The sequence below is a fragment of the Colobus angolensis genome, unplaced genomic scaffold (genome assembly GCF_000951035.1).
Source record: "Colobus angolensis palliatus isolate OR3802 unplaced genomic scaffold, Cang.pa_1.0 Scaffold415, whole genome shotgun sequence".
Lineage (NCBI taxonomy): Eukaryota > Metazoa > Chordata > Mammalia > Primates > Cercopithecidae > Colobus > Colobus angolensis.
The window spans coordinates 974,080-986,084 of NW_012117544.1; the positions used below are offsets into that span (position 1 = coordinate 974,080).

Here is a 12,005-nt window from a genome sequence, read left to right on the forward strand (position 1 = left end):
GTGACAGAGTGAGACTCCCCTCAAAAAAAAGAAAAGAGGCAGGAGAATCGCTTGAACCTGGGAGGCGGAGGTTGCAGTGAGCCCAGATCGTGCCACTGCACTCCAGCCTGGGCAACAAGAGTGAAACCTCTTCTCAGAAAAAAAAAAAAAAAAGAAAGAAAGAAGTTAAAATACATTTTTAGAAAAAAAAAGTAACAGAATATTTTCTAAACTCTAACTTAGAAGTGTGAAAGTTGTCAGACTCAAAACGGAGCCACTAATGTTAAAACAACAACAACAACAACAAAGCAAAACTTGGCAAACAGAGCCTGGGAAGGCCGTGAAGAGAGGGTTTTCACGCTTGCATAGCTGATAACAAAACAATGACAAAAGACTCTACAGAAACAGCCTCGTACAAAGGCCATCGCAACCTGAAGCAAAAAATACTTCCATAAGGGCACCTGCCCGGCAACTGCCTATCCAACCTTGGACTAGCATCACCCTTGCTCTTGATCTTTGTAGTCAAGGATAATTCTCTCAAAACAATTATGTAATCCTTCTTATCTCTCCTTTAAAAACCTTTGTCTTCCTTTACCTCCCCAAATGCACACAAAGGGCATACATATTTTCATTGCAATGCTCTATTGCTAAATACACATCATTTTCTTTTAAAGAGCTTCTCTCCATTACTAGGTTGACATAAGAATGTGCGCGTGTTTTGGCTGGGCATAGTGTCTCACGCCTGTAAACACAGCACTGTGGAAGGCGGGATGATTTATTGAGCCCAGAAGTTCAAGGCTGCACTGAGCCATGATTATGCCACTGCACTCCAGCCTGGAAGACAGAGGAAGATCCTCTCTCAAAAAACAAACAAACAAAATGTTAGCCTCACAAAGAACCTCTACTGGGGCAGTGTGGAGGGGAAATGTGGGGTTGGAGCCAACACACAGAGTCCCCACTGGGACACTACTTAGTGGAGTTGTAGTGGATCCACCCATAGCTTGTACCCTGTACCTGGAAAAGCCTCAGGCACTCAATGCCAGCCCATGAGAGTAGCAGCAGGGGCTGCACCCTGCATAGCCACAAGGGTGGGGCTGAACCCTGCAAAGCCACAGGGGTGGAGCTGCCTAGGGCCTTGGGAGCCCACCCTTTGCATCAGTGTGTCCTGGATGTGGGCCATGCAGTCAAAGGAGATTATTTTGGGGCTTTAAGATTTAACAACTGCTCTGCTGGGTTTCAGAATTGCATGGGGCCTGTAGCCGCTGTAGCAATCTCCCACTGGGTCCCTCCTACAACATGTGGGAATTATGGGAGCTACAATTCAAAATGAGATTTGGGTGGGGACGCAGCCAAACCATATCAGAGGCCAAGGCAGTAGGATCACTTGAGTATAGTATATATAAAAATATTAAATGAAAGAAGAGGCTGGGCACAGGGGCTCACACCTGTAATCCTAGCACTTTGGGTGGCAGAGATGGGCGGATCACTTGAGGTCACGAGTTCAAGACAAGCTTGGCCAACATGGTGAAACCCCATCTCTACTGAAAATACAAAAAATTAGCCGAACGTGGTGGTATGCGCCTGTAATTTCAGCTACTGGAGAGGTTGAGGCAGGAGAATCACTTGAACCCGGGAGGCAGAGCTTTCAGTGAGCCGAGACTGCACCACTGCACTCCATCCTGGAGTGCACTCCTGCACTCACTCTCCAGAGTGAGACCCTGTCTCAAAAAATAAAAATAAATAAAATAAAATAAAATGAAAGAAGGTAAGAATTCCTGCCATGGCACTAAATTTAAATGGAAATATGAGTACACTGTATTTTCTAGGTCTGTCTACTGAAGCAATAACAATTGAACATACTTAGTGCCCAGATCTTAAATGTGTTTTTTTTTTTTGAGACGGAGTCTCGCTCTATCGCCCAGCCTGGAGTGCAGTGGCCGGATCTCAGCTCACTGCAAGCTCCGCCTCCCGGGTTTAGTCCATTCTCCTGCCTCAGCCTCCTGAGTAGCTGGGACTACAGGCGCCCGCCACCTCGCCCGGCTAGTTTTTTGTATTTTTTAGTAGAGACGGGGTTTCATCATCTTAGCCAGGATGGTCTCGATCTCCTGACCTCGTGATCCGCCCGTCTCGGCCTCCCAAAGTGCTGGGATTACAGGCTTGAGCCACCGTGCCCGGCCTTAAATGTGTTTTTAAAAGTTTGATTGACAGATGACAATTTGTATACATTTTATGATGTACAACATGATAAATATATGTGTACACATTATGTAATGATTAAATCAAGCCAATTAACATATCAATCAAACCAATTAACATAGCAATCACCTCATACTTATAATTTTGTGATGAGAACATTCAAAATCTACTCAGCAATTTTAAAATATACTATACACTATTATTAATTATAGTCACGATGCTGTAATACATTAGGTCTGTAATACATTAGGTCTCCAAAACTAATAATTCCTCCTGTTTAATTGAAACTTTTGTATTTTTATATATACTATATATATATTTTCCCCATCCTCAACCCATCCTGACCCTAGTAACCACCATTTTACTCTCTGCTTCTGTGAGTTTAACTTTTTTAGATTCCACATATAAGTGAGACACTGTGTATTGGTCCCTCTATGTCTCGCTTATTTCACTTAACATAATGTCATCCAGGTTTATCCACGTTGTTGCAAATAACAGAACTTCCTTTGATTTTAAGGCTGAATAGTGGTAAAGCGTGGTGGCTTTTGTCTGTCATCCTAGCACTTTGGGAGGCCAAGAAGGGAGGATCACTTGAGTACAGGAGTTTGCGACCAGCCTGGGTAGCAAAGTGAGATCTTGTCTCTACAAAATTTTTTTTTTTTAATTAGCCAGGTGTTGGTGGCATGCACTTGTGGTCCTGGTTACTTGGGAGGCTGAGGTGGGAGGATTGCTTGAATTCAAGAGTTCAAGGCGGCAGTGAGTTATGATGGTCATGCCACTGCACTCCAGCCTGGGTGACAGAGGAAGATGTTTTTATCTTGTTTCAAAAAAAAAAAAAAAAAGAAAGGGCTGAATAGTATTTTATTGTGTATACATACCACATTATCTTTATCCATCTATCCATTGATGAACACTCAGGTTGATTCCACATCTTGACTGTGGTGAATAATGTTGCAATGTACATGAGAGTAAAGATACCTCTTCAACATATTGATTTCATTTTCTTTGGATATACACCCAGAAATGGAATTGCTGAATCATATGGTAGCTCTATTTTCAATATTTTGAGGAACCACCATACTGCTTTCCATAATAGCTATACCATGGCCAGAGCGAGAGAGAGGCGGGAGGTGCCACACACTTTAAAACAATTAGGTATCGGGAGAACCCACTCACTATCATTGAGGACAGTACCAACAGGATGGTACTAAACCATTCATGAGAAATCCACCTGCATGATCCGATCACCTCTCACCAGACTTCATGTCCAGCATCAGGGGTTACATCCTGATGAGTACAACACCCAAACTATATCAGGAGGCATGTCAAAAAGACATGGAGAGCAAGACTGCCAAAAGCAGAGAGTGGAAACACATTTCCACCTTTGGGCCCCTTCTGATGCTCTTGGATTCCATTTGGGCAGAGTAAGTACTAGTTCTCTGCAGACCCTGGACTAGTCCCTGTGGCTGCAATGGAAAGAACCTTAGGAGGAAACTCAGGAATAAAAACGGAGAAAGTGTGACTTAAGACTGAAATTATGAAACCAAGGAACTAGAAAACCCTCAGAACAGTTGATTAAAACATGGAGTGACTAGGAGATCCAGAGTTTCATCAAAGAACAGGAATTACTTTCCTTTTTTTTTGAGACGGAGTCTCGCTCTGTCGCCCAGGCTGGAATGCAGTGGCCAGATCTCAGCTCACTGCAAGCTCCACCTCCCGAGTTTACTCCATTCTCCTGCCTCAGCCTCCCGAGTAGCAGGGACTACAGGCGCCCGCCACCTCGCCCAGCTAGTTTTTTTGTATTTTTTAGCAGAGACGGGGTTTCACCGTGTTAGCCAGGATGGTCTCGATCTCCTGACCTCATGATCCACCCGTCTCGGCCTCCCAAAGTGCTGGGATTACAGACTTGAGCCACCGCGCCCGGCTTTTTTTTTTTTTTTTTTTGAGACAGTCTTACTCTGTTACCCAGGCTGGAGTGCAGTGGTGTTATCTCGGCAAACTCCAACTCTGCCTCCCAGGTTCCAGGTGATCCTCCTACCTCAGCCTCCCGAGTAGCTGGGACTACAGGCACCCACCACCACGCTCAGCTAATTTTTCTATTTTTTTTGTAGAGACAGGGTTTCGCCATGTTGCCCAGGCTGGCCTCCAGCTTCTGGCCTCCCAAAGTGCTGGGATTACAGGCATGAGCCACCATACCTGGCCAGGAATTTCTTTAACGTGAAGAGTTGAGGAAGAAGAATCATGAATAGTCTAAAGCAATTGACTAGCATCTCAAGCAGAGGGGCATAAAGAAGAGTTGGCCGCACTGACTCCAGATAGTGATAAGTTTGCAGGACTCCTACTGGACTACTCATGAGGACAAACAGAGGCCAAGGAACCAACCTTGGCCCTGTCCTCATGGTTCTACATAGGATTCTGGGATGCAGATGGAAGGACAGCAGTTTTTCAATTTCTCCCTGTGCAAATATGGTGGTTTTTCCAACTCCCAAGTACCAGCCCCATGTTTGCCATCCCCGTTTGCTTTGAGGAAGTGCTGTCACACCCCAGTCCATGATCTCCGTGAAAGATCCTCAGGTACCCAGATGGGAGTTCTGGAGCATGAACCCTCCATGGTCAGCTCCATGCCTGTTTCCTGCTGTTCTCTCAGCAGCCCCCAGTCCCCAACAGCAGCAGTTAGCCTCTTTGGGGTCTGATCCAGATCCTGAACTTAAAAATAATTAGAACCTGGATCCCAATATTGTCTGAAGGATAATAGAACAGCACAATTGTATGCACTGGTGCATGACTCCTTCCTCTCTGACTGATGTAATGAGAATCAGGTGTGAAATAAATGAATGACCATGACTCTCTCTCTCAAAAAAGGAAAAAAAAAAAAAGATGTGGGGACCATGGTAAAGGGATTCTCACTTCAAATTTGAAGCATCATAAAAATAATGACAGTATCTGTTTATAACATTTTTAAATAACGTAAATCTTCCTGATGCCACACTGATAGAAAATCTACATTCTTCTTTACTAAAGAATTAATAAATGTTGAAGGAATGTTAGAATTTGAAAATGGCCATTCTTAGAGTAGGAGATTAGACATATTGTCACTCATAGGCATCTCTGCATCCTTCACATGGAATTTTTTTTTATTTTTGAGACAGAGTTTTGCTTGGTCACCCAGGCTGGAGGGCAACGGCATGATCTTGGCTTACTGCAGCCTCTGCCTCCTGGGTTTGAGCCATTCTCCTGCCTCAGCTTCCCGAGTAGCTGGCACGACCACGCCTGGCTAATTTTTTTGTGTTTTTAGTAGAGACAGGGTTTCTCCATGTTAATCAGGCTGGTCTCGAACTCGTGACCTCAAATGATTCGCCTGGCTTGGCCTCCCAAAGTGTTGGGATTACAGGCATGAGCCACCGTGGCAGGACCCTTCATGTGGACTTTAAGAACCTGGCCCAGATCCTGCCAGCATAGCCCTGAAATCCCCAAGTTTAGAGGCATCAACTGACCTGTCCAGGTTCTTTCAAGGACTGCTTTACGATGCTCTATTCACTTCCAACAGTTTGAACTTAAACCAAGGCTTTGTCTTGGGCTCCCAAGGCATTGCCATCCTTCCTGGTTGGGACTGCTGCTCCATTCTCTGGTGCTCCTGTCCCTGTGTGTAAACTTCATCTTTATGTCTGCACTAAAGAAACCGCTAGGACATTTACCAGAACTTAAAGGGTCAAGTTGGATTGTGTATCTAGCAACATTGGCATGCTGCAAAGAGCTCCCCTGTTCATTTCATCCTTTTCATGCACTTGTTTTCATTCTCTGAGAGAATTTGCCACACCAAGTTGAAAGAGATATTATAGGCTGATATACCATAGATTCCCAGAAGGGCATTGCCTTGGTAATGGAGCAAAATCAGGCCACCTACACTTAAAAGCAAGCCTTAAAGGATTAAATGAGCTTGAAGTAATTTAACTGCATCCCAGAAGAAGGTTCAAGCATATTTAAAGGAATACAAAAATATTCAAGTCCAGCAAGATCAAACCTGGCACCTAATCAAAAATTACCAGGCAGGCAAAGAAGCCAGGAAATACTATCCATAATAAGGAGAAAAATCAGTCAACTGAATTAGGCTCCAATGATGTCATAGATGATATAATTACTGCATTAGCAGACAAGAAGATTGAAACAGTTATTACAATGATATTCCACATGTTAGGGGAAAGCTGGAGAATGTTAAGCAGTGACACAGAAGATGTAAAAGCATCTCAAATTGAACTTCTACAGATGAAAACTATGCTTGAGCTGAAGAATACACTGAATGAGATTAACAGAGGATTAGACATTGCAGAAGAAAAGATTATTAAACTGGAGGATAGCAATAGAAACTCCCCAAAATGGAAAACAAATACAAAAAAGAAAATGAACAGAGGGTCAGTAAATTGTGGGGACAATTTCAAGAGCTCAATAATATGTGTAATTGGAATCTCTGAGGAAGTGGAGAGAGAGGGAATATTAGTCTGTTTGGGCTGCCATAATAAAATAACACAGACTTCTCTGCCAAGATAGAGTTGAAAAGAATACCATATACTGTGTGGCTTAGACAGTAGAAATGTGTTCTCTCAGTTCTGAAGGCTGGAAGTCCAAGATCAAGGTTCCAGCTGATTCAGTTTCTGATGAGGGTCGTCTTCTCAGCTTTAGATAGTCACCTTCTCGTTATGTCCTCACAGGGCCTCTTCCTCAGCTCACAGAGAGTCAGCTCCCTGGTGTCACTTCTCATACAGACACTAATTTTATGGGATTAGGACCCCACCCTTATGACCTCATTTAACCTTAATTACCTTCTAAAGGCCCTATCTCCAAATACAACAACAGGAGTCAGGGCTTCAACATAACACATCAGAGGCAGTCACAGTGGTGGATGGCAGCATCTTATCTTGAGTCCATAGTAGAGGAAGTAACCAAAAAAAAAAAAAAAAAATTGAAGATGTAATGGCAGATTTTCCAAATTTGATGAAAACTAAAATATAAACATAGCATATAACTTCCTTTTTCAAATAAATGTCCTGTAATCTCTAATCTCATTCAGTATAAATCCCAAAATCTTGACTTTGACCAACAATATCTTAACTGCTATGTCCCCTACCCAAATCAGTGACCTCATCTTTCCTCTCTGCTGGTCCTTTAACCAGCCACACTTGTCTCTCTGGTCTTCTTGTTCCAGACCATGAAATGCCTGTGCCTCTGTGTCTTTCTTCTGGCTGGAAAATTCTCCTGATATTCACCTTTCTTCTCTCCTTCTTTTATTCCTTTGACGTAACTGTCTCACAAACAGCAGTTCCAAATCTGAGTTCATCTGACTGGGCACCTCTTTGTGTATCCCTTAAATTTAACTTCCAGCACTCTGTTTCATAAACACAGCAAGGTGGCCTGAGTGATGTCCCTACCTGCATCCATTCCTGACGTGCCATCCATTTCCTATTCTGTGCCTTAAAGCAATAAAGGATTCAAGATTTCAGCCATTTTTTCTTTTTCTTTTTTAATCTTAAGGTCTGCTTCTAACAGTCATTTGAAAAACATATTGTGACAAGCTTTAATCTCATCACTGGAATTCTTTGTTTGGAAAGTGGGGCTGGTCTGAGTTTCCCAGTGGAAACTTCCCAAAGGCAGACTGATAAAGAATCAGCTACGGCTGGGTGTGGTGGCTCACGCCTATAATCCCAGCGCTTTGGGAGGCAGAGGTGGGCAGATTACCTGAGATCAGGAGTTCAAGACCAGCCTGGCCAATATGGTGAAACCCTGTCTCTACTAAAAATACAAACATTAGCTGGGCTTGTTGGGCACATGCTTATAATCCCAGCTACTTGGGAGGCTGAGGCACGAGAATTGCTTGAACCTGGGAGATGGAGGTTGCAGTGAGCGGAGATCATGCCACTGTACTCCAGCCTGGCCAACAGAGTGCAGTCTCAAAAAAAAGAATCAGCTGTGCAGGGCAGGGTGCGGGTAGTTCACGCCTGTAATACCAGAACTTTGGGAGGCCAAGGTGGGAAGATCGCTTGAGCTCAGGAGCTTGAGACCAGTTCAGGCAACATAGTGAGACCTCATCTCTACTAAAAAATACAACTAAATTATTTAGACATGGTGGCATCTGCCTATTGTCCTGGCTACTTGGGAGGCTGAGGTGGGAGGATCGCTCAGGTCCAGGACATCGAGACTGTGTGACTGTGCCACTGCACTCCAGCCTGGGCAACAGAGCATGAGACCACGTCTCAAAAAATAAATAAATAAAAATTTAAAATAAAATCAACCATGAGGATGTTTCACCACATACTGTGATCTTCAGATGCATTACAGTTAGTTTTCTGCAGAAAGGGAGGATATATTTTATAAGGAAACATAAATGTTTCATAGGAAAGGCATGTATCCTGATGCAAATTTGTATTCAGACCATGTGATTTTATTTTTACTAGAGTAGTGGGTTAGAATAGCTTGGTTAGAACAGCTGGATGAGCTTTTATTTGCGACTTTTAAAACTGAGCAAAAGAAAATAAGATACCACTCCGAGCTATTTCTAGACACTCCTCTCAATTTTCTCATCTCCCACAAGCACTACTGCCACAACTTTCTGTCTCAGGGGAAGGGCCTGCTTTATACCTGAGCCAGCCCCTGACCACTGCCTAAGCTTCATGGAATCTTCCTAGCAGGATTCTGCTTCTGGAAAAGAGGAAGGAGTGAATATCAGTTCTGCAGAATACACCTCTCCTGTCCTCTCCTCCTCCCCTTCCCTCCCCTCCTTTCTTTTCTTTTCTTTTCTTTCTTTCTCTTCCTTTCTTTTTTCTTTTTTTTGAGACAGGGTTTCACTCTGTCACCCAGGCTAATTGTTTGTATTCTCTTGTGGAAACATGGTTTTGCCAGGTTGCCCAGGCTAGTCTCAAACTCCTGGGCTCAAGCCTCCGCCTAAGCGCTGGCATTACAGGTGTGAGCCACCACGCCCTGCCCCTGGAAGAATTTTACTGTCTAAGTCTTGCTTGCTTAGATTTTTAAATTTTACTTAAAATTAATTAAATTTTACTGTCTAAGTCTTCATTTCACTTTGCTTGCTTATTTGTTTATTTATGAATGAATGAATGAGACAAGGTCTCTCTCTTCCACCCAGGCTAAAATATGGTGATGCAATCATAGTTTACTGCAACCTCGATCTCCCTGGCTCAAGCAATCCTCCCATCTCAGCTTCCCAGGTAGCTGGGACTACAGGCACGTGCTATTGTGCCTGGCTAATTAAAAAAAAATTTTTTTTGTAGTAACAGAGGTCTTCATATTTTGCTGAGGTTGGTCTGGATATCCTGGGCTCAAAGATCTTTCCACCTCACCCTTTAATAACCAGGACTACAGGTGTACCTCAGCAGCGGGCCTCATTTCACTTTGCTTTCCAGGGGCACACCCTTGGCTACTTGTAATGCCCTCAAGCAGCCTTTCCCCAGTCCCTAGACAAGAATAAAGACCCTGTGTCACACACTTTTGTACCACTTTGGACTCCTCCTACTGGGTTCAAGCGATTATCCTGCCTCAGCCTCCCAAGTACCTGGGATTACAGGCGCGCACTGCCAAGCCCAGGAAATTTTTGTATTTTACTTTATAAAGAATAGAGATGGGTTTTCACCAAGTTGGCCAGGCTGGTCTCAAACTACTGGGCTCATGTGATCTGCTGCCTCGGCCTCCAAAAGTGCTGGGATTACAAACGTGAGTCACCACGCCCGGCCCAGAAAGGTATTTTTAAAGTTTTATCAGGAGATGTTACTTTAGAACATTTTAATTTGCAACTGATTTTTGGTTTAATTTTGAGACTTGATTGCACTGCATTGGAATGGGGTGGAAATACAAATATTTCTTACCTGTCAAGGCACTCTTGAGGCTCCCCCTGCCCCGCTTTCTAATCTGTATTGCAAAGGCTGTAAAGACAGTGAAAGGGAGGGCCTGAAATTCAACTGAGAAGGTTCCAAGGAGGGACTAGTGAAGGAGGAGGGGGGAGGGAGAGACGGAGGGAAGGAAGTGAGAGGGGATGGGAGGGAACCAGGACAGACCTTTGAGCCCTGGAAACTGATTAAGAAGGGAGTGGGATGCTGCTTAGAGAAAGCGGTTGAAGACTCAGTGAGGACCCTGTTTAGACACCTGGAAACTCCTATGGGAGCCTAGCCTTCAAGGGCCTTGGGAGTGAGACACACCCTGCCCCCTGGGGCTTCTACTGGAAAGACATCTGCCTTTTAACTTCCTCATCTCTGTTTGAGCTCTGTTGGAACACACGTGTGGACTGCCTCCCACGCCGCACCCCATCCCTTCTGACCCCCAGTAGCTGAGGGCCCAGGCACACTGCAGAGAAGGTGGTGGAGTCTGAACAACAGAGAGAGGAGGGAGGATACCCATCACCAGCTGAGTCAACTGGAAGGCAGCCCTCAAGCCCAACCCTCATTCTTTCCTTTGAGTAGCAATTGGAGGAAAGGTTTTGGCAATCAAGCTGGACAACAACTGAAAATCCAATCAGGATAAACTGCTTCAGACACGTGACTGGAAAATGATTGGGTTATAATGGGCTTAAAAGGAGTGGGACCTTCTGATCTGGCCTCAGAAAGGACTTTGAAGAGCAAGCGGCATTGTTCGCCTGCAGAAGCAGTGCTGCTGGTCTCTGGACAAATTTCTCTGGGAGGTGGAGACAAGGAAGCTCCAGCTTCGCTTTCCCTCGTGGCCCAGAGTGGAACATACTGAGCTGCACTGAAACATCTGGATGCACACGCAACTTTAGGAACTGGTGAGCTGAGAAATTTGGTATCTTTCATTTTGCCTCTCTAAAACTAGAGTTGGCAAACTTGTTCTGTGAAGGACTAGATGGTAAATATTTTAGGCATTGCAATTCTCTGCTTCAACTACAGTAGTCTTCCCTTATCCAGGGTTTTGCTTTTCGTGCTTTCAGTTACCTGTGGTTCCAAAATATTAATTGGAAAACTCCAGAACTAGGTAATTCATAAGTTTTAAGTCGCCAGCCCTTCTGAGTAGTGTGATAAGCTGTTGAGTCAGCCCTGCCCTGGGATGGTAATCCTCCCTTTGTCCCGAGTCCCCATGCTGTTTGCGCTTTCTGTACCTTAGTCACTTAGGAGCTATCGTAGTTACCAGAGTGATTGTCCTGGTGGTATCTCAGTGCTTGTGTTCAATTAACCCTTATGGTACTCAATAATGGCCCCAAAGCACAAGGGTAGCAAGGCTGGCGATTCAAATATACCAGAGAGAAGCTGTAAAGTGCTTCCTTTAAGTGAAAATGGGAAAGTTTTTAATGTAATAAAGAAAGAAAACACAATCATATGCTAAGGTTGCCAAGATCTACAGTACATAAAGATATTTTGTCAGCGAGAGATTGCATTTACATATCTTTAATTTAATTAATTAATTTTTTTGAGATGGAGTTTCACTCTTGCTGCCCAGGCTGGAGTACAGTGGCATGATCTCAGCTCACTGCAATCCTTGCCTCCTGGGTTCAAGTGATTCTCCTGCCTCAGCCTCCCAAGTAGCTGAGATTACAGATGCTCACCACTACCCCCAACTAATTGTTATATTTTTAGTAGAGACGGGTTTCACCATGTTGGCCAGGCTGGTCTCAAACTCCTGACCTCAGGTAATCCACCCACCTCAGCCTCCCAAAGGCTTATAGGCGTGAGCCACCACACCCTGCTTCACATACCTTTTATTACAGTATATTGTTATAATTTTTTTATTCTTTTTTTTTTTTTTTTTGAGACGGAGTCTCGCTCTGTCGCCCAGGCTGGAGTGCAGTGGCACGATCTCGGCTCACTGCAACCTCTGCCTCC

At 44.2% G+C, this 12,005-nt stretch overlaps 1 protein-coding gene and 1 gene segment (V, D, J or C); one reads left to right on the forward strand and one right to left on the reverse strand.

The window, feature by feature from the left end:
• The window catches only part of LOC105521983, a 659,966-nt gene that overhangs the window by 471,775 nt on the left and 176,186 nt on the right, over window positions 1-12,005 (reverse strand).
• The window catches only part of ZNF280A (zinc finger protein 280A), a 6,225-nt gene continuing 4,981 nt past the window's right edge, over window positions 10,762-12,005 (forward strand). The window contains exon 1 of the mRNA XM_011956357.1: window positions 10,762-10,954. The gene's annotated coding sequence lies outside the window, so the exon portion shown is untranslated. The remainder of the gene's footprint in view (window positions 10,955-12,005) is intronic.